At 40.3% G+C, this 27,523-nt stretch overlaps 1 long non-coding RNA gene across 1 annotated transcript; it reads right to left on the reverse strand.

The window, feature by feature from the left end:
* Positions 1-9,495, reverse strand: LOC119714836 (uncharacterized). Its single transcript, XR_011806695.1, has 3 exons — positions 6,612-9,495; positions 5,265-5,346; positions 1-1,491 (listed from the first exon to the last, which is right to left on the reverse strand). It is a non-coding gene; the product is annotated as an uncharacterized lncRNA (long non-coding RNA).
* Between the last annotated feature and the right edge of the window lie 18,028 nt (positions 9,496-27,523).

Genomic DNA, 27,523 nt, shown 5'->3' on the forward strand with positions numbered 1-27,523 from the left:
TTCAGAATCACTTGACCTCAGTTTACTCCCTCCTTCATTGCAAAGTTGGGTGCTGTTTGTGTTGCTTTGGTGAGCGAAAAACCACAGAATTTTATTTTACTGCCTTCATTAGTTTTTTATTGTGTGCAGTTCTGTACAGTCTTTATACTCACAACATAGTAGATGGCACAATAAGTATAGCTTCAGGAACTTTGTGGCAATGTGAATATCAAGAAAGCAAGAGAGTTCAAGTATTATAAATAATAAAAGAAAATTGGGGATTTACTATTTTAAAATGTTTATAGTCTCTCATTTGGGCTCTCATGCTGCCAATACACAAGACATTTTCTTCAAAATGGGCAATTATAATAATAAAAACACTCTCCGATGTCATAAAGCTTTTTTTCATAGAGTGAGACAAATCTCTCAACATGTGAACTATGCGTTTAAGATTCTAATTAACCTCTTGATTATACCAGCCTTAACAGACATGCAAAAAATAGAAAAATAAATGTCCTACATGAAGATACTTCTTAAACTAGGTCTGGGATTGAAGTTAGTGTGGCTAAAATAGCGGCTTGCTTATTAACTGATTTTATTACAAACATTTGCCATCATGATGGTCACACAGTAGCATGCCAAGATAGAATTATGTAGTATATATTTTTCTTAATTTTTTAAGAACTGGTAAACAGAAGTTAAAAAAGAACTGTCACAGTTCCCCAAATTAAAAAGATTTTGATGCAACTGCTCAGTACTCAAAACAAAACCCCACAGAACATCATTTGATAAATGGGGGAACTATGCCACTTAAGATTTTCAATAAATCTATTTTCATGCAGAACAGAGATATCTTCAACAATTTGTTTTGACAAAACGATAACATCTTTGGACCTTTCATGTTTAAGCATACACATTTTTTGTTGTTGTTATTCGATTGAATTCCCAATCAATAATGAAATCTTACTGACTTTTGTTCCTAAATTAATTATTTTATTTTATGTCTTTCTAACACTAGCAGGTTGTTGAAAGAATTTGTGTTGCACAGTCCTTATAGTTAGCATATTAACAAGACTAACAAGGCTGCCTTCCCAGATCCTCTCAGAAAGCCAAGAGTGGACAAAAGACAACCCTGCTAATTCTTCCACTGTATCTCTGTAAAAGGCTTCCTTTATCTAGATATTTCAGGTCCTCCTGATTCTTGTCAATTTGTGTTTATACCTGAGCGTATGCGTGCATGATGCTGGTTCTTGTAGCAGATGATCTGGTAATGAGAACAGAGAAGGTGCTTCGACTAACACAGTTAGACCCGGTGGCTATTTTCAGCTTCACAAGTGTTGATGCAGTTGGAAAACCTACAGCAGTTTGTATGACTGGCTTCCATGGCTCCATTTCTCTCTCTCAGGGAGATCCCAGAAGATAAATCTTTACGAGTATTTACTCGTCTGCCTCAGTGCATCCCTGTGGAGCTCCTGCAACCTTTCACTTCCCTTGTTCATTGTGTAGATGAGGCTGTAGAAGGGATAAATGAGAGAAAAGATTTTCAGTATGCTCATCACAGTCAGCTTTATACCTTGTTTTGTGTCTCAGTCAATGCTTTGACATTTCTTAACCAGTGCCTAACAGAGACAATCCTAAGTCTGTGCAATATTTTAATATTTGGTTTCACTCTTTTTAAATGACCATGCAGATGACCTTCCTCATTTTTGTACATACAATTATATTAATTTCTCATCAGAATTCAGAATGGACAGATAATGGACAGATTTATCTGATCAATCCTTTTTTTTTTTTTTTTTTTTTTTGATTCATATTAGCATTATATTCTAAATGCAACTTGTGTTTGCATCAACTTGGAGACTGAAACTAGTCTAGAAAATGGTAATTTGCTTGTTAAATTGAATTTGTCTTGAGCACTTCAGTGTGCCTTGACAAACTTCTGCATGTGTCTGCATTTCACATGGTGTTTGCAGGTACAACACCAAACCCAATGCCACTGTCATCAGGTCCCTCTGACCTTGGGGCTTGCCCTACTCATTGGTACCAATGGCCACATCTACACTCTTCTCTCAGCTGTACCCTATGGTGCTTTACTCTTAAAATACACACAAGTTATACCAAGCGCATTCACATTGTCTGTTCCACAAGCCTTTGGAGCATTTTTGGCAAAACCTTCCTCATATTGCTTTGGATCCTGCTTGTATATCAGACAAGCACACCAGGAAGCCCTGCCTCCTTTTGCCCTGCTCTTGTTTCATGCCAATCCAAATGGATTTGGGGAAGCAGACAGAGAAAGACCTTTGGGCATGTTGGGGGTCTCTGGGACCTCTCTTCTGGGGTCAGGATACATCCACATCCATACACAAGACATTGACAGCTGTGGTGTGGAGATACAGCCAAGTGTACCCGCAGCAAGTTTGCTGATAACACCAAGCTGTGTGGTGTCGTGGACATGCTGGAGGGCAGGGATGCCACCCAGAGGGACCTGGGCAGGCTTGAGAAGTGGGCCTCTGGCAACCATGTTCAGCCAGGTCCTCAACTGCTGCAGGGCAGCTGCTGAGCCTGCTGTATGGCTGCACAGGGTCTCTGGCACTATCTGTGGGATCGGCTTGATGCCAGCACAGAAAACACCCTCAGGATTACTCTTTCCACCTGCAAACTTCACAATCTGTGCAAAGACAGCAGCAAACCTAGTGGCTCCAGCAATGCTGTGTGTTATGAAGGGCTTTTGACCAGCCCCGCCATGATGTTTGCATAATCGTGTTAGACCTTACTGAGGAGATCACATATTATTCAAGCTCTGCAGCTATATAAAGCCCCCCAGTCCAGTCAAATTAAATGCACATAGATGCCTTCTTCAAGCTGTCCACAGGGAAAAAAAAAATCAAGGAAGGGTAAACAATTTACACTCTGACCACATTTTCAGTTCAACCTTAAGGGCTCTTTAGAAACAAGAGTTTCAAAAGAGCATCAGGAGCATCCTGGAGCATCTGGACTGTACAGCAAAATTGCTCTCTTTGCTTTATAGTTCCTGGCTAGAAGTTCAGCCTGTGTATCCACCATTTGACCATGTGCCTGTAACAGGCAAGTTCACTGTCACGGCTTGCAGGAGAACATACATGGGATGCTCGGCTTCCAGACAATTAAAACAATTAAATCAAAACAAAACACAACAGCCAACCCAAAGAGCACAGGCAGAGGAGAGCCCCCCAGCCTTCAGACACCCCTGTGATGCCAATCCTAACAGCTCCTTTGTGTTGCTGGCCAGGCTTCCGAGTTGGGACACATACACTTGAATTTTTAACCACCTTTTGTGGTTAATTATGAAAACTGAAGGCCACACGTGCTGCAGGCCAGGAGCTACCTTCACTGTGGATGTGAATGAAACTTCATTTCTCTGTAGATTTAACCTGGTAAACAACTTTTGGATTGCCTGACAGTAAACAACTTGGAAGGAGGGGATGACCCCTTGCCAAAAACATGACTGGACGTGCTGCTATTCAAAGCTGGATGGCCAGCACGTGGCAGAGAAATGCTTTGTCGAGTATGGGAAGGGGCTTGGTTGCTGCGAGGGGCTGCAGGGGGCAGGCGGTGGAGGAGGTGATGGTGGCTCTTCTGCAACAGCTACCAGCTGGGTTTTGGAGCAGGAGTGAAAGTTTCCCTCAGGAGTTAGCCCAGTGTTTCCTTGGCAGAGTGGTGCTGGGATCTAAACTGTGATGCACTTAGGGAGAGGTTAAAATAGCAATTCTCTTCCCTGCAGGTATTATGCTAAGAAATACTTGTCCTTGTGTCTTGTGCCATCTCCATCAGAGACTCTTGATGGCACTTCTTTGTGTCAGTTGTCTCCGGTCTTCCTTTGTCACTTTTCTTAACTTTGTAAAATGTTACTTATGTGATTTTTTTCTTTGTTTGTTTCTGTATTGGGATCATCATATAAGTTCTGCTTTTCCATTTTGTAATCCTCTATAGCAGTTTCTTTCATTTTAATTTGATTATCGATACTAATGCTGATACTAATACTGATATTAATGAAATACCAGTTAGAAATTCCCACCACAGTCCATGTAGAAGGAGAAGAGGGCAGGGTGGAGAAAGGGTTGTCTGTTGTACAAATTAGGTAGCCGTAGTTTAAATTGTCCCTTGCTGAAAGATCAAATTAACGTGCACAAAACCAGAAACCTTTGAAAGAGTGTGTGGTGAGAGGCTTTTAAGCAAGTAAGAACCAAAGGCATCTCCAAAGCAACATGCGCTGAGTCCACAGCACCTGCAATTTAATTATTAAACAAAACCAATTGTAGGTGGCAGGTCGGGCTGCAGCAGGATACATTCCCATGACCCTAGCCCAGAAAAGTAAGGGAATAAAAATAGAGAGTTAAGGGAGAAGATTGATCTTTCCACTTTCGTTTTATTTGCATTGTTAATAAGGCAAGCTGATTAGCCATTAAGCTTTTGATCTCATCTCTGATCTCTTATCAGACTTGTTCACAAACACAACGCTTTGACCGTGACTTCATGCTACTGTAAAAATCCTATCCAGGTGTTTGGGCCATCGATATGACACACATGTGGCTAGAGGGGAGCTAGCTTCTGCACTGGAGCATGCATCTGGTGAAGCTGAACTCGTTATTGCTTTAGGATATCTCTGGAGGGCAGCTAACACTGAAGCGGTGGGAGCAAGTAGATGATTACGGTGACTCATGAGGGTTTATCTTGCACAGTCAAAATGCTTCATAAAGATCGGAGAGTTGAGCTAAATCTGAGGCTTCCTGTGACTGCCGAGGCAAATAAAGGGCATGCAGGGGAACAGAGACATCTCCAGAAAGCCTTAAAAGGCACTGGAAGGTTGTCTTTAATGTGATATAAGTCTCAATGAGATGCAGTTCTTGTCATGTTCCCGATTTAAATATATATATATATATATATAAAATGCTGTTTATAAAAACAAAACAAAACACTTTTCTCAAAAATAAATATAAAATATCTTTTATTTTATTACTTTTTAAGGTCTCTGCAAAGCTTGTGTTCTTAATCTGTAGCTTTCTTATAAGTAAAAAATAAAAGGTTTTTAACTTCCTGGAGGTAACCTTTGGTTGGCTGCATATCCATAACATGACGTAGAAGAGAAGGGTGCTGACTGTAGTGCTGTATTTTTTTTTAGAGAAATTATTTCAACAGCTCTCAGCACTGATCATGAGTTCAGCGATACATTTTAATTTGAAGTTGTCCTTCGGGGACAGATGTCTGATCCCCTTGCTATGTCTGGCAAGTATTGAGGAGTTACCTACCACCGCTGCTCACGTAGCTCAGACAAAGCAGTGGGGAGAGCAAGAACGTGGGCTGACAGAGGACCTTCCTGGCATTTTCTTCCTGGTGAAGAAAATGTAAGGAGTTACTTCATTAGAGCATCTCTGATGATGAATCAATCACACATACCACTTACGCCATTAACAGATGTTCCCATTAAGTTTCTGTAGCTTAAGTGCACATAAACAATTCAGAGACAAATAAAACTCATTTGAATGGCTTTTTACACAGCTAACACTAATAGGATAATAACTGGGCAGGGCAGATTTAGAAACAATGCACAATGAAAAAGTTGAGGACCCTCCAGAAATGCCATCTGAGTGGCAAAGAGCCCGAACAAATTCAGGCTTTTCTGTCCATGCAACCCTGCACCAAGGAAAAGTTAAAAATCCTAAACTGAAGGGAAAAGTAGTAACAATGTTTTTCATTTTCTTGCAAGAAGTGAAAAGCAATGCAGAACTGTAATGAGTAAGCGCTAGACAATATACACAGATAATTCACGTGAGTCATCTCGGCGGGCAAGGAAAGCTGCTGATCAGATACTGCCCTTTGAGTCCTTGGTGACACCGAAACACCTGGCTGCTCTCCGCTCGCCTCCAGCTTCTGGAGAGTCCTTGCGAAGCTTCTTCTGTGGCTCCTGTTTTTGGCTGAAATAACATGAACTGAATTTCTTCCTGATAACCGAAAAATGCATGCGGCCGGCACAGCCAAACGTGGGAGTCCCGGAGCACAGGCCCGCTGCCAACTGCCCTGCTCCTGGTGGCTGTGTCTCCTTCCTACACACAGACATCAAAACACCATTTCTCAGGCCAAAGGAGTAACTTGCTTTAGCGGCCCTGCGATTAGGGATTTGTTTTTCAAAGGTAATTTTCTTGCAAAGATTGAGGCCCCAGGCAACTGGGCAGACAGGCTGACAAATGAGAGATGCATTCCTCGTGGCACTCATGCAGAGCAATGGCACTTTGTCACCAGGACTTTCCTTAACTTCACAACGGCAACGTCAAGTCAAATTTAACTAATTTCTTTATAACAAAGATTAATTCTTGAGAAAATCCCCACAGGATCAGGCTGCCACTTAGTTACCTTTCAAAGCTCAATAATAATGGAGTAGACTGTATCGCAGCATTGTTTCTGGGAGTGCTGTTAATTTTTCCAGTTTCTGAATACTCAGATCCTTATTTCTGATAAAGTGGTAACACAGCTGGACAAAAATTGAAAGCAGCTATTGCCTCTGATAAAACTGTTCAAAGACAGATAATGCTCATCTTTTCCTCCTGATTTTCATTAACATCTGTTTGGGTGGAAATATTCCCCCCGCCATGACTCACCAGCACCGATCATCTTCAGCACTTGCGGTGCCTTCAAGGCCTCAGCAGTGACTTTTGCAGCACACAGGGTGAGTGCTATGCCCCCTAAGTGAGACCAAGCGCTGCTGTGCGGAGACTTCAGCAAATGGCAGGACAGGGGCAGTGCTGCCAGCAATCTGGGACGTAATTCTGAGTTAAATATTTGTAGCAGCAGCAATGCTGATTTTGATTGAACCCAAAAATGGCATGGCTAGTAGTTAGAGGAGGAAACCTCGTTCCTCTTCATGTCATTAACTCAAGACACTCTGGCTCTATCTACCCAGGTTTTATTGCACGTGTTTCCCAGCTCTGTTACCATCTGCCCGGTCCTGCAGACCACAGCGAGAGAGAGGACATGGTGCCAAGAGCTCACTCTTTAATGCTCTTCTTCGGCCATGTCTGGAGGTACTCAGGGGAGGACAACAAGTGTGAGAGATTTGCTCGGTCCCTTTCCCAACTGGAATCAAAATTAGCGCGTAGTTTTCTCGCCTATTCTTCTATTGACAAAGCATAGATGCACTTGGAAGGCAGCAATCACAAACAATGGACCTACATGCAGGCAGAAACACTCCTTGGAGGAATCTGCTCATGCTTTTTTTTTTTTTTTTTTTTGAATTGTTTCACACTGAGGGCTCTCTCCAGGGGCCTGTCAGTGTGCACACCCTGTTTTGAACGTGGAGCTGGTTTGCTCCCGTTCTCCTCCGCACCAAGGTCTGGCTGAAGCTGTCATGGGGAGCTGCATGGAGGCTGCACTGGTGTTTGTCAGTGCTCAGCCCCAGGAAGATGTGCGTGTGCTGCGAGGATTTGGGTCATGCAGCAGGGCTGGTCTGCGTGTCACCTGGCAGGGGTTACGGGCAGGTGGCTTTGGGCAGGGGCTCCAGCTTCTGCACAAAAAGATGTGGTATGCACAGGGACAGGCTTTGTGAGCCAGAGGAGAAGGGGAGTGCTCCCAGGTGCTCAGAAATGTGAGAAAATGGAAGCTATGGAAAAGCACAGCCATTCTGTATGGCATGCATGTTTCTATGCATTACATGAGGTGAGAACGGGAGTGCCGTGCCGTTCAAAGCCACTCTGTGCCTGCTTACCTCAGCAACCCTATTTCTGCTTCAGGACTGCCTCAGGACTGGTCTCCTGGTAAGCATGGGCACTTCTGTGGCCGGGGACAGGCTCCAGAGACCTGGGCAGATGTGCTGAGGCACTCCCCTCCTGGGACTACTCGGAGCTGCCTGGAGCCAGGGGAAGGTGTCAGGGGTCCGTGCATCTCAACCCAGGTAGCACCCATGCAGCCACCAATCATCACTGCAGGCACACTTTGTCTCTTTCTTGCTTACTCACTATGCATCACCAAAGTTAAAAAGTAAACCAGAGAGTGGATCATTATGCCAGGCATCAGCAGCTCAACATTTTTGAAATACAGCTTTGCAGCTTAATATTTGCAAACTTTGCTTTACAACGTTCAGTGGTATTCATGTGTTTGGTGATTGGTATGTTGCATGTTTTATGTGTATCCTTTATCCCATAGGCAGTTCCTGAATTGAGTTTGTTTTATTTTATTTTGTTTTCTTCCTGATTGATCAGGACCAGTAAGTAATCTTCAGAAAATTTGTTTGTTCTGTTTGTTCCTGTCTTCTTCCTAAATGTGTTTGATGAGTGGGTGATTTGTTTGTGCTGTCATTACAAAAACCATATGTTAATGTGGTCTTATGGAGGAGTGTTTTTATTATTTTAAGAGTTCAGCTAAGGATGTTTCCAAAGGAGTCATAATTGCTCTTCTAAGTACAAAGGCTGAACAATGACTGGCTTACAAATAATGCCAAAAATCTGTTCAGCTCAGTCTAATTATTTCAAAGACTAAAATCTGTTTCTCAGAAATGTCTTCTTTCCACAGTCTGAACTCCTTAACGCACTAAGAAATTATGTTTATTCAAGTTCTCTATGGATTTACATTCCCAGTGCCCTGAGACTAGGTAAAGTATCTGCTTTTTCATGTAGGCATTTTTTTCAATGTATGCAAAAACCTTAAGGCTGCTATTTGTGTGAAAGAGAGAGCTTCCTGGGGGAACAGCCTGGCAGAAGTGCCACAGCCAGCATGGCCAAATTGCTGATATTTGTGGCATCCATCAGGAGAGGAACCAGCAACTTTTGAAGCAGACCGGGATTTTCACAGGTGGGCCCTCTGGCTTTTGTGTGTAAGGGGCTAGGACCAAGCTGCCAGCCCAGTGACACATCTAGGTGATGATACTGGGTGAAAAGGGTTGGTCATAAGTCAACTTCTAGTGCACCTTCTGTGTTGTGATGAGCCTAGTGTCGGAACCCATGCCCTTTGGTTGTCCTCCCCATGGCAGTCAAACCTGGGGGGAGCTTTCTGCCTGGGTAGACTGGCAGCTGTGCTGGTGCTGGCTGGTCAGTATTTTTGGAAGCACCAACCTTGTGAGGTCGTTTGGCATTGCAGCTGAGCAAGAGACAGCTGCTGCAGATTTTGTCAGGGATGACATCAATTTATGCCATGAGAGACCCGGCGACGTCTGGGGTCTGGATGTGATGTAAGGAAAGCACTGAGTGTAGTGGTGGTAGTACCAGTCCCTAAAATGGCTGGTCCCTAAGGGACTGAATGTAAGCTGGCAAAAGAAGAGTAGTATGTGATAGAGATTCTGCCATGTATTTTGTATATAAAATACTAGATAAGGACTATTATTCTGTGCTACAGAGGTAAAGAAAATGAAAAGAGGAAAATAGCTCTGCACCTGGCCAAGACCTTGAAAAGGACAGACTTTTCGGAATAATTTTCAGAAAACAATTCCAAACTCCCTGTTGCAAAGCCTCCTACACAGCCTTTGCAAACAACCGCTCAGAGGAGACCTTTAAACAAAGGAGAGCAATATCATGGCAACATTTTGTGAGATCAATATTGCAGATAAATGCTACACATTCATAAGTATGTGTCAGCCAAAATAAGTTACTAATGAAGCTTCTTTCTTGTGCATTGAAATGAGAAGTGAACAGGGGTTAAAAAAAAAAAAGTAGAAAATATTAATTCTTCAGTGAGAGACAACATGTTGTACACGTGTCATACAAATGCAGTTTGAAAGCATGTGTATATATATATATAATTTATATTTTACATAAACAGTGCATATATTATATAAATGTCATTAGGTTATAAATATTACCTAAAATAAGTTCATATCAATTTCTATTTTGTGTGTCTGTGTGCATACATATGTAATACCAAATCTATATTATTAGATTCTTGGTGATTTCTACATGCGTCAGTAAGATGATAGAGGAAGTTGATAAGACAACGAAAGACCCAGCCTGGTATTTGGGTTCAGGTCTTGTTTTGTCTTAGGCCTCCTACATATTCGGAGGTGAGGGTCTCTATGCCCCATCTGCAACACATCTCACAAAGAATTTGGGAGGATAAATAATTTAAAGAATGAAAAGCTCAAATCCATAGTGGGCAAGGCCAGACAAGTATCTCAGGTGAGCAAAAAAATAATGGGCATTTTTTTCTCAAGGATTCCTTTGTAGGATTTCTTGCTCTATGCTTCCTGGCCTTCGGAAGTGTCTTTTGCTGATTATTGACATTTGGGATATTGTATGATCTTAGCATGGGGTTTGGAAGTCCGTGTGAAACAATAGGTCTGTCATGGATGCTGACTGAGGAAGTAGGAAGTTGTATTCATGGTTTTGCATTGGTTTTCATCCAGGTTTGTAACTGTGAAATGCAATAGACTTAAAAAATATGTTGGGCCTTGTTGGCACGTTCTGACAGCAGCACCACAGGGCACTGCAGACATCTAACGAGGAACAGATTTGCAGAATCACAAAATAGCTGAGGCTGGCAGGGAGCTCTGGAGGCCACCTGCTCCAAGCCCAAGCAGGGCCACCCAGCGCAGGCTGCCCAGGGCCGTGCCCAGGCGGCTTCTGGAGATCCCCAAGGAGGAGCCCCCACAGCTCTCTGGGCAGCCTGTGCCACGGCTCAGTAGTTTCCCAAGGCTGGATTCCTTGTGCCACCAGGGAGAGGAGGCAGGGAGCCCAGGATACCACTTCCCACCACTGGGCTTTTGGCAGGGGCCAGCCTGTGTGGTGCCGGCCCTCGGGAGCAGCAGCTTGGTCCCCACCATCTTGGTCCCCCACAAGTGCTGCGGTTTGCTTTGCCACATTGTCAGCAGCTCACTGAAGGGATTGGAGCAGAAAAGAAGATACATAAAGAAGAGACAAATGCATTTGTGTGCATTGTGTTTGCAGTCCCTGGGAAGTGTCTGGCGAGGCCTCTCAGGCTGTGGTGTGAGCAGACCCCCATCAGGGCCAGACCCACGCTGCCTGTGCTCAGGGCCTGCAGCAAACCAACATCTTCACAGCTGAGGCTCTTCCACATACTTTGCCTGGTTAACAACTCAAAACCAACCTAGATTAGGTTTGGGAGTTTTGGGGAGGACCAGGGAGTTTTGCTGTGGACCAAAAAGAGACCAGGTTTTTATATGTTTCTTGCTTCTTTCTATGCAAGCTCCCTATTTCTGCCCCTTCCTTGCTTGGCTTAGTATGCCATACTTACATGGCCAGCTCCTGCTGCCCAAAATGCTGAAAGTGACTTTAATGTTGTTGTCTGTCCTTGTTAATTGGACCAAAGGACAGAAAGCTCTTCCTCAGTTGGCTGTGTCATAGAAAAATTGCTAGCAACTTAAATAAATAAATAAAAATAAAGTGATGCTAAGCTTGTTACAAGATATTCTCTTGTTGAGTATTCCCAATGTTTTCCTTTTGGGTTGAACTAGTAAGAGCAGCCAATTGGAGACGTGGCCGAGTGTTGTTAGTTTGAAGCACAGGATCACTCCTGTAAAAAAATGATCTTGCATTTGCTCCAGACTATGTTTCTAGCAGGATCAGCGGGAAAGGAGGCACCGTGACACTTTTGGTGTAAAGCTCTCCGTGTATCTGCTTCGTGACACTGTGTGCCATAATTGATGGAAACCAGCATGATGGACAAGATGGTGGCCTCCCCAGAGCTGAACTGCAGCTAAACCCTCGGGATAATCTCCATTCTGGCACCTAGGCAGAAACCCACCCACTAGTTTTCTTTGGAAAGAACAAGAATTCAAACGTTGGTTTGGCCTGAAAATTGTTCTGACTACCCTAAAGGCAACAGGAAGGTGATTCTGCAAAGCCACAAGAAGAAAGTATTTTAATTCACAGATCATTTCCCTGATTTAAAATGTTAATTTTTATCTAACATTTTCCTTATTCCAAAACCACATTGAGTTTCAAGTTGCATTTCCTCTGAAACCAGAAAGCGATCGTACTGAAATGCAGTAAGAGGAACTAAAAATACATTTTAATATTTTTCCTTTTGTGCCTTTCCCTGCCTCCCCAGATGTCTGAGGAGCAAAACAGGATGCTACTGTTGCAAGAATTTTGGGGGGAGAAGCAAATGGTGCAAGACGCCATCAGGGAGTCAGTACATTTGGCATAGGCAGGGTATTTCAGAAGAACTTCCTAGCTAGGGCTGCATGCAGATGGGATGTAGCTCTGGTGAAATAGTTGGCAGGTGCCTCTGTATTTAACCGAGCTAACCGAACAGGGAACAGATAGAGCCCTCTAACTGTGCTTAGTCTGTGCAGTTCCTTATCTTGCACCAAGCAGATTGAAAAACCCTGAAGAAAATACATGCCCATGGTCCGTGTTACATGGATTTCGCTAGGGATTCTTTGCTAGGGAAGCTGTCGAGAGACTAAGCGATGGCTTCACAAGCTGCTTGTCAGGAAGGATAACTCTGGGGTAATCTGTATCTGAGATTTTGCCTCCGTGTCACCAGCAATAAGATAATATCCATCTGTCCCTGTAGGATCTGCTCCTAAGGAAAGGAGAGGAAAGCAAGTTTCTCTTTAGCTCAAGAACAGCAGAAATGCCATTACGTATCCAGAAGTACACACACAAGGCTTACAAGACCTGCTAATATTCTGATGTGAAATGTTCCTACATCTTGCAGTGTCACACCAGTATGTGCAGGGGAGGCTCAAGGCACCACCACATCACCATCTTAGCGCTGGCCCATGCTTTGCAAAGTCGCGTGTGGCTGCGGATTGTGCAGAGCAGGGGACAGGGGCCTGCTATCGGCAGGATCCAGTCACTGCCCCGTAATGCATTTTTATTATCTTATAATGAAATGTGAGGAGTTAATCACCGCTCAATTACATTTTTTAAGTAGACTGCTGTATTTTAATGGGTTTGTGCATGTTTGCCTGCTTTTAATTATCCGGTGAATGCAAAGTTAGGGTGCTACAACCTAAGAATCCAGCTTGGTCCACCTGTGAGCACGTCCCCAGCACAGAGGTGGGCTGGGACGGCAAACAAAGCAGAGCAGGAGGACAAGGACACGCTCTCAACTGGCAAACACAAAGAGCTATAAGACGGGATGAGCAGCTGAGCCTTGTTCTCCCTCCTTGCTTTTTGCTCCCAGGTCTCTCTCAGGTGCCTCACTCATTCCTATTGAGCGCCCACCAAGGTCCTTCTTTTGTGGTGGGATGGGTGATACCGGGCTTCATCTCAGATTTATCTCAGGGTTCTCTCTCTCTCTCTCTCTCTTTTTTTTTTTTTTTTTTTTTTCTAATCTGTATCTGTAGTTCTGGATATCCCAGTTTGTTTTGGCCTTGCCTACCGGGAATGTCAAATAAGGATAAAATTAAACTGTGGGTAGACAAAACATAATGATGTTTCTACAGTGAAATATGATACATATTAAAATCAACTCATTCATTAGTGCTCGCATTGTGAACTTATTAAATGCTCTCAGTTAACATAAATCTTTTAAGAATTCCTACTTTAATGTCTAGTACTGCAAACAGCTGCTTTCTGTTTACAAAATAAATGGAGTCTTTCACAGTATAAAAAAAAATGAGATAAGAATTTTTATTTCTTTCCAACACAGTCCATGAAAAATAGTCCTTTGGTGCCTTCCATATACACACACCACTAACTGCGTTTGCTGTAGGGCAGCCCTGCACAAACATTGTCTTAACGTACAGTATCATGCTTTTTCACTTCTGTATGTTAATTTATTATGCTGACTTCCCAAGAAGTTGAATAGTATTTTTAAAATCTCTTTTAATTCTTAACTAATACTGAGATTCCTGTGCAGTGCTGAGGTCTGCACCTAGCACTTGACTGGTGAAAAACGCTCAGGCAAAAACAATATTGAAATAAGGAATAAAAACACACCGGTGAACTTCACAAAGAAGCAAAGGGTCATCATTTCATGCGAGGGATTATGTAGATGTAGGTAAAACACACAAATGGTTCCCAAGCAAGGGTCTGCTCAAAACAGCTGGCAGATTTAATCACAGTTTGAACAGACTGCAGATTGTCCATTGCGGTCATGTCAACAGGGGTCTGCTGTGTGGAAATAGGAGAGTATGAACATCCCATCTCAGAAGGTCCTTCCACGGCCCCCAAATTCTCTGCTTTTCCTTTGGCTGTAGCAGATATCCCAAGCACTTAGGGTAAGGCACCCCAAACAGACACATGCACATTTCTGTGAGGTCCTTTCCTTAAACACTGATTACCACATCTGCTCAGACTCCCCTTACCCACCCTCTCATTTACCACTTTTTGAGGGGCCAGCATGATTATTGCTTGGGTTGCTCTCCCTTCTCCATCTCACAGCCTGTAAAGGTGCACCTTTCCCCTCTTCAGGTTCAGTTCTGCTCCCTGGGTCACTTCTGAATTTGCCCAGAAACACACATTCTTTAAAAACAGTCAAATTAGAAAGACGAATTGCTTCTGCTCTTCAGGTGAAAAAAAGTAAATAAAAAATCAAATGGGCAGCAAAGTAGAGCAGAAGAGCAAGAAAGGGAATGTGACAGGGAACATGATGCAATCCAGAAGGCAAGATTGCTCAAGGGCTTCTGCTGGGCCACCATAAAGGTGCACGTGGAAAGATGACTGGTCCTTTACGTGTACTGGCACAAAATAAATCATGAGAAAGGCAAAAAGCTATAACCAACTGCACTGAGCTGGAAGATTTTTGCAGTTTCTTATTCATTATTATAAAAGATATGTAGTTGTTTTCCTAAAAACAGGAAAACATACACTGGAATTACTACAAAGCACTCTCAATTACTTGAGTATAAATAAAGGAAAATTACGGTCTATGTTTTATTGCAAATGCATCATACCTTGTGCTAAGTTTTGTAATTACTTTGCTGTTATATCAAGTAAGTAGGAGTTTGGAAGCATGAATGAGGGAAGGTCTCATCCACTGTGACAAATTAAACCACCATAAGTAAATATTGTGAAATCAAAAAAGTATATTTATACCACACATAAAATTGAGCTAGTCTGCCTTTTATGATGGCAGCCAAAGAAAAGTATAAATAAGTGTAAAATAAGTGTAAAATCTTTTAGAAGATGGGGTAATAATTCCTGATTACACTATAGTTAGGCTGTTTATGTCTAAAGTACAGTTCCACAAGGTCTTAAGCCATGCTTTATAGCAGCTTTTGATTGATCTTGGTATTGTAAAACATGATGGTTTCTAAGTTACCAAACACTGTTTCTGAAGATGTTAAGATGTTAACTTCCATATATTTTTATTTGGGGAAGAAACTTTTTTTTTTTTTTTTTTAATCCCAGCACTGTGGACATTATAACAATTTATTTCACAGTGATCCTGGAGTCACTTCTCCGCTAATGGTAACTGAATTAAGAGCATTAAGGCAAAACATTTTTCACTCACAACCTCCCCTCAGACAAATAGATCAATAATCCAGAGATATTTGGCTTTATCGTAACTCTCCATGTAAAGTAACTACTTCATGCTTGATGTAAGAATAAGACGACTAATCCTGACTTTTGTACAAAGCAGATGTTTGCTAAACCCAGCTTCAACTTGCTGCCAATGAAAATATGATCTGGAAAGGTCTGTGATTTTTTTTAGGACAATTCATCACAGGGATTAGGCACCTCCAGAAGCAATACATTATCGACTCCTGATTTGGAAGAGTTAATTCACTGTGCTGCCAACTGACGTGAAATGAAGGAATTGCAGGGAAAGGAAGTTTCAGCTTTGATATGAAAAAATGAGCAGAATGAAACTGGGACATCAAAAGGGAGCTTTTTATAGAAAACACACTATAAAACCGAAATTCTGCTCCAGTCACCCTGTTCACTCCCAGCAGAAATATGACAAGGTTTGTATGCTTCTTGGTCCCTTCTTATAACAGGGTAAACTAAGACTAAGCTACCCGCTTCCACATCATCAAAACTATGTACAACGTTGTTCTTGATCCTTGACATTTGCTTTCCTCCTAGTGAATCCTCAACATGTATCTTTAAACAAAGGAATATCAATATCCTAAAGACACCAAATTAATAAACAGAATGTAGTTTTGTTTGGGACAATGCCTAATTCAGTGGGCTACCGCTTCTTCCTGTAGGTAGAGGAGTAAACTCAACCTCCAGAAAACTCTTGCCTGTAGATTCGGATTTCCAGAGATTCAAAATCTTGTAGGCAGCCTTTCCATATGTGCAAACTTGAAGCTGAACTCAAATGGATGGCAGAACTGAAAAGCAAGACTGACACAGTAAATCAAAATGATTTATGGCAATTTAAGTATCTTGGAAAATTTGCTCTTTCTGATTTATTCCAAAATAAATGCATGACATATTTATAATCTTCATTTTCATGTAGCATAGAATACTTTGGTATTGCTTTGTCAAATGAAAGTCAGAGGATTTTACCTATTATAGGGTTAAATTTTGGAGTCCCTTGCATGCATGTATACGCAGTTTCAACTTCCTGGATGCAGTAGAATTTACATGTTGAAAACCTATTTTGTTTGTTATCCTACCACATCTAACCAATACAGAATTAATCACCAATTTTTCCATGTCTTTTCCTATCGTGTTTTAAATGTTCAAAGCAATGACTTATGCTGCTGGATAGGTGTCAGAACCCAAGTGTTTGCTAATATTTAGCTTCAATTTTAGTGTCAATAAAAACAAGAAGTTTTTATACTTTTAATTTTGATAAACTTTCTTTAGTTTTATTTAATAAATTGAACTGTAGTTCTGATTGCATAACAATCCTGAATATTCAAACCTGTTTTAGAAGAACACACAAATATCTGTTAAATTCAGGGGCTGGCATAACCAGGAAGAACAATAAACATGGCCAATATTCCCCCTTTTTTTTTGGTGACAATTATCATCTCTGAAGCTGTAAACACATAAAGCTTGGAATCCCAACCTTAGGAAGCTTTAAAACTGTACTCTACTGAAGACACTGTTAATCAAACAGGTTTTTTGTTGTTGTTGTTGTTTTGTTTTTGTTTTGTTTTGTTTTACTTCTTGCTCTTTAAATTATAACTTTTAATCTCCATGCCAATTTTCTGCTCTTTCATAAATCCTCTTAATATTTCTTCTGCTATTGAGATGGAACTAAAATTAGGATTTCAAATGTGACTGCAAAAGTCTTGTGAAAAGGACGTAATGCATACCTGGTCTCTTAGGCAGCATCTCTGCTTTTCAAAACTGTGTTGGTCTTTCGCTCTGTACACTTGCTTGACACTGCTCTTAGGTTTCATTCAGCGTTTTGTCTCTCCGCTGGAACAGCTTTGTTCTCCATCACATTGCCTTAGCAGCACGAGGTCGCACCTGGCCAACACTACTGTCATTTGTTGTTTTCAGTCCTGCGTTTACTTCATTGCATTCCTCTCTGGTGTCTGCATATTACAATTCATGCTCATTGATAATAATCAGCTTCCTTCCTTCTTTTCTACACGACTTCACGACTTCCCGAGACAACAGATAGGACAAACCCGTGCTCCACACCCCCCAGTGCTCCTCCCAGCCCGAGGCATCCACCATCACCTTGTGCTTCAGGCAACGCCGTCACTGCTGGCAACCAGAGCTGATCAATGCAGAACTGACTGAGGCGTTGCCAAATGTTCCACCCGGTTATATTTTATTTGCCATGTTTGCTTCATTGACTAATCCCGTCATTCTCTGTTCAGTACTGAGATTTACTGAGGATAGGCTTACAGGTTTACTGAGTTTGTTCAATTATTTTTTCTCCTTTTGAAATAATTGCTAAATTAGCAATGAAAGCATGCATAGCTGGGGATTCAAAACTGCATGCAAAACGATTTATCAATTAAACTTAATATGCATGACCTAAAAAAAGTCCACACAAAGAAACTAGGAAGACAATCAGACTTAAAAACAGCAGCAAAAACAATCTCAGCTACAAAAAGAACTTAGAAAAGTAATTGAGGGTTCTGGACATCTATTGTAAGGAGAAACACCAAGGAGCGTGTCAATGCAATAGGAGGAGAACAATAAAGAAGTTATTAAAATTCTTGAAATAAAGAATTTCCAGGAGCATCAGAATCTGAAGTCTGGCCTTCACCCTACAGCATCTGTGTTTTATCACTTAGTTGAGATAGCAGAAAGAACTTTTTTAATTAAATAAGCTGTACGCATTTGGAGCCATTATTAGTTTATGTTTCGCTGAAAGTAACAAGACAGATTGGAACTGAAGAAAGAAAATTCAGGATGTAAAGTTCAGATATTTGCATGACTACTTTGACTCACAGGAACATCAGGGAAATAAAACCAGCTTCCTTTCTTCTTTTTTTTTTTTTTTCCCCAGTTGCCACACCAGGAAGCTACTCACCTTTTAGAGTTTATTTTTTTTTTGTCTTTTTTTTTTTTCCTTTTTCTTTTTCTAATTTGGTATTTATTGATTTCACAAAAGTAGACAAGGTGTAAAAAATTACAAGACGCATGAACAGAGATCTGAGACTATTTTACTAGATGTAGTAGCAAAAGAACAAGAAATAATTTTTTATACTGAAAGCATTTAATATATTAGCAGGCCTGACAACAACAACAAAAATAAAGAACAAAAAAGAATTTACATCTTTGACAAAGTAATAATAAAAATGCTTGAGGGTCTTAAATTATTTTCATGCGCTGTATCTTATGATGAACGCTTGGCCTGTTGATGATCTTCAACTCTACTTGAAAGCCTGTGCGCTGCAATGCTTACTTAAATAGCCATTCATCTGGATATAAACTACATCTAACTCATTTCTAGTTTTCTTCCTATATCCTGCTCAGCCTTTTATAATTTAAACGTTTAAACGGGATTTTTAGTGTCTTCCAGTTGCATTTATATTGGAAAATTGTGATGATGTGCCTTTACATCTTCTCCACAAGACTCAGCTCGTTTGTTTGGTTTTCATGAAATAAAACACCTTAGCAGCACTGCATTTTGAGTTCTCAGTTCTTCTCATATTGAATTTAAATATCTTGTGGTTGTTGACTCACAGCTTGGAATCTATGCTAAGCGAACAATAACTGACACTGTTTATCTTAGCGGTTATCACAAGATTAATCCTTTTTTTTTTTTTTTTTTTTTCTTCAGGCAGATCAGCAAGCTGATCCTCCTTCTTACGTGGCCACAATTGCTAGGCCAGCATGAAAGATGCAATGAGAAATAGTGCCACCGGTGGAAGCAAGAACATGCCTTCCTCTTTTGGCAACAGCAGTTTTAGATCAGCTTCAGCAGGCAGCAGCTCTCCTGTCCTCTGGCAGCTGATCCCTGATCCGCTGAAGTTAATGGAAAATGTTGCACTGATTTAAATACAACCACAATCCATCTCTGGTCCAAACACAATTAATATGGGAGAAATACTGCAAACAGATGAAAGATAAATGCACAAAACACCACGTAAGCTTTGACGTATCACTTTGATGCAAAGGCAAGTAAAATACTTAACCTCTCAGTATACCTATTTAGGAAAAAGCAATGGTAACATCTGAATTTGGGAAGTTCCATGTGTGTGCAGACACTACATCTAGCTGAGCTGGGATATAGCAATTCAACCTTGTTTAATCATTTTATTTTCATTGTATGGATACAGAGTACTTCCAAATAACTGGTTTCTGTACATCGCATTACATTTTATCATGTCACAAATGTGCAGTCCCCAAATATTTTTGTTTACAAGTTGCCACATGGATAAGCCAACTGTCATGTTGTTTAGATACTAATTTCTGGCATGTGCTTCGTCAGACACAAAAATCTGATTTATGAAATGCGAGACTGCAACTTGTCAGGTTTTCTTCAGTACATACAAAAATAACTGACTGCAAATAAATCGTGAGTACATCCACAATATATTTCAAAAAGCTTAAACTACTCATTTTTAAAATTGGTTATGATTTTGTGAAAAAATTACATTTTTTTTTAGTTGAGATGGGCTCAAATTACTTAGGATTATAATTTGTACTGAACATTTTAATATGCTGGATGCTATATTGACAAAAAAGGATTGATAATGTAAGTCTGATGCTGTAAGATTGTGAGTCAAAAACCCTAATGAGGAGATAGAGAGGAAGGCTAAGGGCTATGGCTCTTCAGTCTGGTAACTCAGATACCATATGCACATCTTGTCAACTCAGATGAAGTATTTTAAAACATTTTAGTATGGGCTAGAGACCATAATTTGTCCTCAGCTGACCCTGGTGTAGCTATACTGATTTGTATTAGAAATGGTAGATTTGCTTTTTAAAAAATACAAAACCATTTTTATTCCTTATGGAGTACCTGTAAACCCCTTTAAGTATTTTTCCAAGTTAAAAGTTTCCATGAAAAAATACCAAAACTTTTTTTTTTACTCCTTTTCTCCTATTTTCTCCTACCCTTTCCTTTCTTCCTTTGACCATCAGTCTTCGATTTCCCCCCCTCAGTTTTGCCTTAGAAAAAGAAGAAGTAGAGAAGAATGTATAAAGAGGATGAATTTGGTACGTTTTTCATTTTTTTAATCTCACTGAAGATAAACGAGAACAATAAGACAAGGAAGTTCCATAATAATTTGTTAGGTTACCTTTCCACTAAAAATGACAAAAGAGTAACAGGTCAATGTAGGTGTGGTAAGGTGTAACACTCCAAGCTCATGCCTTACACGTTTTGCTTTGTAATTTCTAACAAGTGACTCAGGACACACGAAGCTCAGAGTAAATTTCATCAACTGAATCTAATGGCTCGGCTTATCTGAAAAGGGAAAGCATTTCACGCACCAGGAAGAGCACTGAAAAAATAAAGATTTTGGTAGAAGCAGATTAATGGAGCATTGCTACTGGCATTAACCACCAAGGGAAAGCTGAGTTCCAGTGAGGCTTGGTTGACTCATGGGACAGGGGCAGAGCTAAGAAGAGCCTGAAAGCTGAGCCCGCCAACGTTACAAGCACCTCTCTTTAAATGCTGAATAATCTTTAAAGTTGCAAGCCTTCCTGTGTGGCCCGGTCTTGCTTATTCTTGCAAAATCAAAGCTTTTATCATCATCATTGCCAGCAGTAGCAACAATTACAGCAACAAATTTGCTAATTGTTAATGACATGATAAGAAGCATACAAAAAAAATTATTTACAGGAAGCCATAATTATTACTTAATTTTTACCTATAAATCACCGTGGGACACAAATTATGTCAGATTAAAAGTAGGCACACCATGTAGCCTCAGACTGATACCATCTAACAGCAATATGCGAGCTGACACAACCTGGGCATTAGTCCTCTGAGCACTTTGGAAATCGTTACTACTGTCATTACACATAATGCTCAGGCACTTCTTTACAGGAACAGGCTACTTTTTAACACAAGGAAAAATGAAAAAACGTCAGCGAAGCAAAACTGGGAGATGTAAAACCAACAGCTGTGAAAGCTCTACAGAGCAGTCATTGCACCGTGCCAGGAAACACCTCTGCCCAAAAACACTGCAGTTTTTCCAGGCATAGCAAAACAGTGCTCAGAGCCGCTCTAGCTTTGAACAATCATTCCAAAAACACAACAGAACAAAAAGCACCTGATGTACGACCCTTTATGTCCCAGGAGGCTCTTCTGTACGGAGCCTGGTTCAGAGCACTCCTTTCCTTTTCTCTTTCCATTGCATCCTTCAGTGTGAAGCTCCTTATGCTTCTGAAGTGCATTTGAACATGCTGTTGTTTGCACGTACAAATCCTTCTTCTTCTTTGATGATTTCTGGCATTTATTTTTCTGCGTTTCTCTCAGAAAAGAATGACCCACGTTCTGAAGCCAACTACTTTCCCTGCAAAAATGCCAAATAACTTTTCTAGTATCCAGTAGGGTATTTCACTGCAGTAAGTGTATTATTTTCCCAATAAATTACTCTGGAAGTTATCATTTCTCTCCCTGAAAGATATAACTGTTACTGACAGATTATCTGACAGCCTAGATGTCAAAATATTTTTCTTCTTTGCAAGTGTGTACTTGCAAATGTTAGAACTGACTGTCAGGATTTTGAGCTTGGATGAAGTTTGCTTGATTTCAGAAAATGAACATTTTTTTATTATATTCAGTTGCTTCATCATTGAAGATTAATTTGAAATAAAGCAAAAACAAAAACAGCAACAAAACCAGGAAAAACACATAGACTTTAGCTGCCCTTTTCTAGACCAAGCCCCTTTTCACTAAAAAGTAAGAATTCCCATGGATAGGACTGAAGAACAGTGGACCATAGACAGGTCAAGTATTAGCGAAGCATCTGTTCTGGAAAGATGATGCAATTTCTCCCTCTGCTTAGAAGAATGGCAGGATACGCTTTGCATCACTTTTGCAGTGCGAAGCCCTGAAAAACTTCATACTAGTGCATACTTGTATAGCACACACATTTCCATCCCAAATAAACGATAAATTTCATGTAGAGATCTCAGGGCTGAGTGGACAACTAGAGCTGTGCAGTCATTCCCATTAAAAGGCTGTGGAAGAAGGCTGAGGAAGGACAAAAGAAGAAGTGCCAATTGCGAGCAGGAGAATAGGTTCAACTGAAAGGGGTTTTCAATGCAGGTATCTATATGTAAAACAAACAACAATACCTTTAGGCATCAGTCTGGGATACAGGCTAGCAAATTATCTCTATTCCTCCCATTTCTCACACATAAGGGAAAGAAAGACTCACCCAATAAGCCATTAGAGAACTATTCTATTCGGGCTTTAACCACAAAAAGAGTTGTTATTTTGTGTATGAATTGTGCCCCGGACTATCAGGCTGCTATCACAAGAGAAAAACAAAAATGTTTTGTATGAAAGCAAAAGACGGTTCCGATAACAAGACTTTCAGAAACTTCTTGTATAGTGCCAGCCCTTTCTCCCCCTACATTAACTGCTAATTTCTATCTTTTCCTCGGGAATTTGAGGATGTGCTACAGCAGTGGTACCCAAACTTTCTGCTAGAGCAAAGCCCATGGCTCAGCTCTGTGGTGTAATAACTTGCCTTATCGATGTTTGCAGAAGTTGGCCTGCACAAATGCAACACGTTTGACAGGCTCAAACTTTTGAACCTCTGTTGTTTAGCAAGACGAGGAAAATGAGGAGAGACAATGATCAGAGCAGATTGCTACCTCAAGAGCTATTCATTCAGCCTGTTATTATTCCCCGACTGTATCTCAAAAAAACAGGGTGGCTGGGAGTAGGCCAAATGAATTGTTCTGGTAGGTCTCAATCTCCTCCTGAGGAGAAAGTAATAGATTTCCCTGAAAAGAAGTCATGAAGAAATGTAACAGGAAGCCTTTAATGATTGGCTTAAGAGATAAAACATTGCTGGGTATCTCTTTGCAACTACATATCTTTTGTAATTGTTGGACTCTGTCCTAATTAGCTTTGATATATCAGAGGATTACTTTGTGAGCTGTTTAGTTAAAACATGTTGTTCTGTTCTACTTCCTTTCAGATGTTCTACGGATAATATCATTAGGCTCACCTTTTTGTTCATTCAGTACACTGCTTCTACGCTAGCAGAACACACACCCACCCTCTGAATCTGATTTAGCCTCTGAACAAGCCATCCAACTTTAAAGACGAGATTTATCTCATTCTATTTTAGTGCTTGTACATCCACTGATTACCCCAAAGTTGTTTCTGGTTCATTACAGCATGGATATACATGTATTTGATCTGCATCACTCTTTTCTTTTAACACTTTTCGAATCTCAAGAATTTTCTGTAAATTCCCTAACTATGAATATATTCTAATCTTTCCAAATTCCATACCTTCTCTAACAATAAAATCCAAAATGCTAATCTATTCACCTTGAATCTCTTGGTTGTCTGGGATCAGTATCAAGATCCAAAATGCTCGATGTCATAACAACCATGGTAAGAAGTTCCTTATAGCATCCTACAGCCTAGATTAAGCAAAACTTTGCTGAAATTGCAGGATGCAGTTATACCACACAATGAAGATAAAGGTGAAAAGCAGTTGTACATTTTGGGGTAACTGATGCAAGACCTATGACACCTCTCCTATGAAGAAAGGCTGAGAGAGCTGGAGCTGTTTGGCCTGTTGAAGAGAAGGCTCTGAGGTGACCTCATTGCAACCTTTCAGTACTTAAAGGGGGCTTATAAAAAAGATGGAGAGCAACTTTTTGCTCAGTCAGATTATGACAGGACAAGGAGGAATGGTCTTAAACTAAAAGAGGGGAGATTTAGATTTTATGTTAGGAGGAAATTCTTCACTGTGAGGGTGGTGAGGCAGTGGCACAGGCTGCCCAGAGAAGCTGTGGGTGCCCCATCCCTGGAGGTGCTCAAGGCCAGGCTGGATGGGGCTTTGGGCAGCCTGGGCTGGTGGGAGGTGTCCCTGCCCATGGCAGGGGGATGGAATCGGATGATCTTGAAGGTCCCTTCCAACCTGAGCCATTTTATGATTCTGTGATCTATGACACAAATCATAGCTCACACGACAAACCAGATGATGACTGCAGAGGAATTTTGCTGGGGCCTAGAGCCTTAGGACATTACCTGACATAAGGAGTTGGTTATTCTTTACTCTACGTGTGTCTGTCTTTGAGCTGGAGATGATGTTACAAAGTTGACAAGACATAAAAGCAATAGGGATTTCTTTCTAGAAAATAACTGGAAAACTTTGAAGAGAAACTGCTCTGCTTTCCTTCTACTTTCCAAAGTTATTCAGTTCTTTCCGCAAGGAAATATGCCTCTGTGCACTCCTGGTAAAGAAATATGTTTGCTTGTGAAGAAACAGCAAGTTTGATAAATTTAATTTATTAAAGGAACCTATCTGCAAGAGCACATAACTGGTTATATCAAAAGAAGTAACAATGTTTTGGAAAAATAATCAGAAATTTCCATAAAGCAGAACTTAGTTTTTCTCTCATATGAGAAGTTAACCAATTTCCACACATTGCGACAAATATGCCTGTACACTTTTATTTCCTCAATATATGCTTGGTTTCATTAAATTTCACTGAGCCAAATCATATATATTTCTCATCAATATAAATTTGGCCAATCTGCAAAGTCTGGAATACTCTCCCTGATGTAATTTTACTAGTTACACTGAAGTCATTAGCTGGCATTATTCTTCCATTTGAAATACCCATAGGCATGATTCTAATTTCGCATACGACAGTTAAGCTTCTAATACAAACAATTACATGTTCCTGGCGAAAAACTTTCTGAATGCTAATGTACAGCAGAAATCATAGCCCATTTATTAAGGCTTCAAAGGAAGTAGACAGTAGTTAAGAGTTTAATTTTTAACCTTTAGCCCTTATGATACTTATTGTATATTTAACGTTAATTTAAACACTTTCCAGAATTGACACCTTAGCTATGACTCCTATGCTTTTGAACAGGCATAATAGAAACATTTCAAAGCTGGTCTTAAAAGGAATTAGTGCAATAACAGTTCTGAATTTAGGCATTAATGTATGCTAGGAGACACAAATTCTTTCTTAAAACTTTCTGTAAATAATGACAAGATTTGTAAAACACAACATGGGGAAAGAAAGTATATAAAAAATACGTAATAATTAAAATATATATATATTAAGGGTTTTCTTTAGAATTGAAAATAGAGTAGTTTATTTTCCTATATAATTTGCCAGTGGCATCATTTGGTAGATGCTGTTTCCTTTTCAGCCTTGCCAGTGGTGCAGATTTGTGCTCGTTTTTGACCATCTCTCATTAGGAAAGAGATATGTGCACAGGTAACAGCACTCAAAAGTGTTATCTTGAAAAAAGAGCCACTCCTGCTTGTGTGTGGGTTTTGATTCACAGCAACAGCTGCTACATTGGTGCAGGAACAGTACCAAAAGACAGCTCGTGATAAAGAGCAATAGAAATTTGTCCAACTCTCCTGGCTTTAAACAAGCAATCTGACAAACTGGCAACCAAATTAACAATTGTTTAGAGGTAGTAAGGAGTTGGTAGTAGGTCATTTTTATGGCTCATAAGCTTTTAGAGATTCTATTTTATTTTATTTTTTAGTAATTTTTAACTTGTTTTTTACTCTTCTGATAGCAATCTCCAGTCAACCTGATAAGATGCAATCACCTGACTGCTCTGTTCATCAGTCAAGCAGCTCCTGAGGCAGTGCTATGAAGAGGCTGGACCTCCTTACAAAAGCATGTCAGCATTCTTTACAGCAGTGGCAGCCAGCAACGATGCAGGATTTATTAACCAGAGAAGTTTTAATTTGAATTTGATATAGTACACAATAATACAATCACTGTACCGTCTGCCGTGGCATTTGATTTTGTATTAAAATGATAGTCCTAAATATTTTTCATCATGCTACACAATATTGTATGCGAATAATAACCACAAAAGTTGTCTGAAAGTGGCTTTCACCCATCTCTAGAAGTTTTGATCTCTCTTTTTTTTTTTTTCTCTTTTTTTTTTTTCTTTTTTCTTTTTTTTTCTTTTTTTTTTTTTCCCACTGAGTTTACCTCACTTTCCAGCATGGTTTTATAAACAGACAGCACATACAGTGCAGGATGTCTCCCTTATTATGGGCTGAGGTGACAGAAACCAGGAATAACAGAGAATCTGCAAGGAGAACAGTTTCGGGCCCAATTTCCTGATAAAGGAGTTGTGATAAACTTTCAAACTTCACAAGGTTATCTGAGCCATTCCATTAAAAATGTCTCCTGCCAAGTGCTGAGCAGAAGGTCTCTTTAGCTGGTATTCTCTGACTTGCAGCTGCAGGTCCTCCATGAGGTGGGATTATTCATTAGATATAATCCACTAAATTACTCTTAATTAGTTTTTAGATTATTTAGAATGTAGATTATTCACTGATGGCTGTGCCTGCATTGAGGGAATATGTAGTAAAAGCAAGGACCACCATTTATTTAAAAAAAAGAATCAATGACATGGTTGGTGACAACCATATTTAAATCTTGTAATAAAATATTTATTCTCATTTTTGTACAGGGAACATGTGCAACACAAGCAGGAATGATGCTAATTTATTCAGATTACACCCCTGCCACTTTTACATAGGCTAACCATGAGAAGAAAAAAAGAATGGTATCCACGTACTTTTAAAATTTTGATGTCTTAGTGCTGATTGCACTGGTATTTTATGGTATACAGGCAGCTGGAGAGGCTCTGGTGTAGTAAAGTGGTAAAGCGATGCTTACACACAAGCATAAGAATGCCATTAGAGCTGTGATTTAATTTTTTTAATTGTGGGAAGAATACTAAAGAAGGACTTTCTTCTCCCTGACACTAGGAAGCTACTGGCTAAATGTTGATGGTCCTGTATGAAGTGTAGAAAACGTACTGATTTAAACATAAAAAGGTTTTGGAAAATATTATCCCTTCTTAGCGAAGCAGCCCTCAGTTACCTCTTTCCCCAGAGTCTATTCTCCCATTGAGACCAATGGCAATTTCCTTCTGATCATTTGGCTTTCCCTTCTGGAATTTATATCCATGGAAAGAAACACTTTCTTCACGAGAGCAAACAACCACAGGGCTCATTTACAGACAAATAATAATAATAATAATAAAAAAAGACTAGAGAACTGCTCCCAACCTGACTTTAGCAGTGCTGAGTATATTTATACAT

Source organism: Anas platyrhynchos, chromosome 1 (genome assembly GCF_047663525.1).
Source record: "Anas platyrhynchos isolate ZD024472 breed Pekin duck chromosome 1, IASCAAS_PekinDuck_T2T, whole genome shotgun sequence".
NCBI classification, from domain to species: Eukaryota; Metazoa; Chordata; class Aves; order Anseriformes; family Anatidae; genus Anas; species Anas platyrhynchos.